The sequence below is a fragment of the Mastomys coucha genome, unplaced genomic scaffold (assembly GCF_008632895.1).
Source record: "Mastomys coucha isolate ucsf_1 unplaced genomic scaffold, UCSF_Mcou_1 pScaffold14, whole genome shotgun sequence".
Taxonomy (NCBI): Eukaryota; Metazoa; Chordata; class Mammalia; order Rodentia; family Muridae; genus Mastomys; species Mastomys coucha.
In genome coordinates this window covers 78552636-78554745 of record NW_022196896.1, presented here as the reverse complement: position 1 = coordinate 78554745, position 2110 = coordinate 78552636, and positions in this window count along the sequence as shown.

The following is a 2110-nucleotide window of genomic DNA, read 5'->3' as shown; positions in this document are numbered from 1 at the left end:
ATGCTACCAAGTTAATTACACATTAAAATAATAAATTAGATGTATTACAATAATACATTAGTGCTATTAATTGGAAGTAAAATAACAATGCTAATTTACTTAATAATACATTCTTTTACTAGAGAATGCCTGCAAAAATGACTGAATCTTATTATTCATATTCTGTGTGTTATTCTAGAGAGAGGTTTGACTGGGATGAAAACCTCTGCAGGATGGTCTGTCAAGCCTGCCTCCAAGTCCAGCTGCATGTGTGCTTATAGAACAGGAGATTTAAGAAAACAATGTGGGCAAAAGCTACTGGTTTTCTTCCCATGGTTTCTCTTTATATAGATTTTTTTTTTAAATCTTGGGAAAACATTTGTAGCCCTGCTGCCTGCAAAAGTGATGTTTGAATGTATTCTGCAAAACTTGCAAAGCTCGTAACTCATAAAATATTCCTGAAGTTGGCAAGTTTCATGAGATGAAAGGTTCACACCGCTCTAACAAGAAACGAAAAAGAAGACTGGAGTAACAGGCACTGCACAGCAGTTTAAAGTCTCCTGCTGGATATGGGGCTGCATTTGGGATTCTTATCGTGGGCCATAGAAGATAATATACCCACCCAGATCTTCCTCCAGTGCTATGTTTGCTTAAAATCTCTGTCTAAAGTATAATTAAAAAGATGTACAGAACATAGCTCTTTACTTTCATCCTTTTCTTTTCCTTAAAGGGAATTTAAAGTGTCCTCATAAAGAGTATTTTCACATTTGAATTTAACTTCTTTTGCTCTAGCTAGCAAAATAGGTCTCTGGTTTCTGCCAGCACTTGTAACCAAGGAGAATGATTACCACATGCAGGTGCCACTGATTGGTTGGAAATGAAAGCTGCACAGATTGACTAGCAGGACCAAACCCATCTCTCTCTCTTCTCTCTCTTCTCTCTAATCTCTGTTGCTTCTGCCAAATACCATCAGAGAAAAATCATGTCAGATGTGACTGACAGCATAGCTAACAAGAAATATCACTGACAGTGTATCATGAATGTTTGTAGAAATACAAATACTATACATATATTTATTATATAAAGTCAATGACTTAGGATTATCTCCAACTTGTACATGTGTACATGTGTATTTTTGTTTTTATTTTCTGAAATAAAAACATAATCACACCATTTCTCCACTTTCTTCTGTCAAAACTCTCACCTCTACTTCTCAACACTTGCAGTCTCTAAATTCCTTGGCTTCTTTTCCCTTATTTGTGCATGTGAGTGTGTATTTACAAATATACAAATATGACATATTTAGTCCTTATAATGTTACTTGTAGGCATATAATTTCAAAGCAGACAGACTGGTTTGGTATTAGATCAACAATCGTGGCTTTTCCCTGAGCACACTGCCTCCCCTGATTTTAGTATTTATTAGTTGTCTGTCATTCTTTTTCAAGAGATAGGGACCTGTATGGTTCCCTGTGCTGGCTTGTATATGCTTGGCCTAGGAAGTGGAACTATTTGAAGGTGTGCCTTTGTTGGAGTAGATGTGGAGTAGGTGTGTCTCTATGGGCTTTAATGCCCTCCTAGTTACGTGGAAGTCAGATTTCTCCTAGAAGACTCCAGGTGAAGATGTAGAACATTCAGCTACCCTTGCACCATGCCTGCCTGGATGCTGCCATGCTCCTACCATGATGATAATGGACTAAACCTCTAAACCTGTAAGCCAGCCCCAATGAAATGTTGTCCTTATAAGAGATGCCTTGGTCATGGTATCTGTTCATAGCAGTAAACCCTAACTAAGACATTCCTCAATTTCCATGTTAAGATGTCTATTTGGGTTACCATTGTTCTTGACTTGTTTAGGCAGCCATGTTGTTCATAGTTTATCTTTCTGACATTTCTAGAAAAAGTATACTTCCTGTTCCTCTGGCCCTTATAATTTTCCAGAATGTGCTCAAGCCTTCTTCAGAGATGTATCAATTCTTGAATGGAACAAAGAACATATACACAATGGAATACTACTGAGCTAAAAATAAAATTGAAATTATGAAATTTATAGACCTAGAAAAGTTTATTTTGAGTAAGGTAAACCAGACCCAGAAAAACAAATGGCCCATGTTCTCTTTGCATTTTGGTCA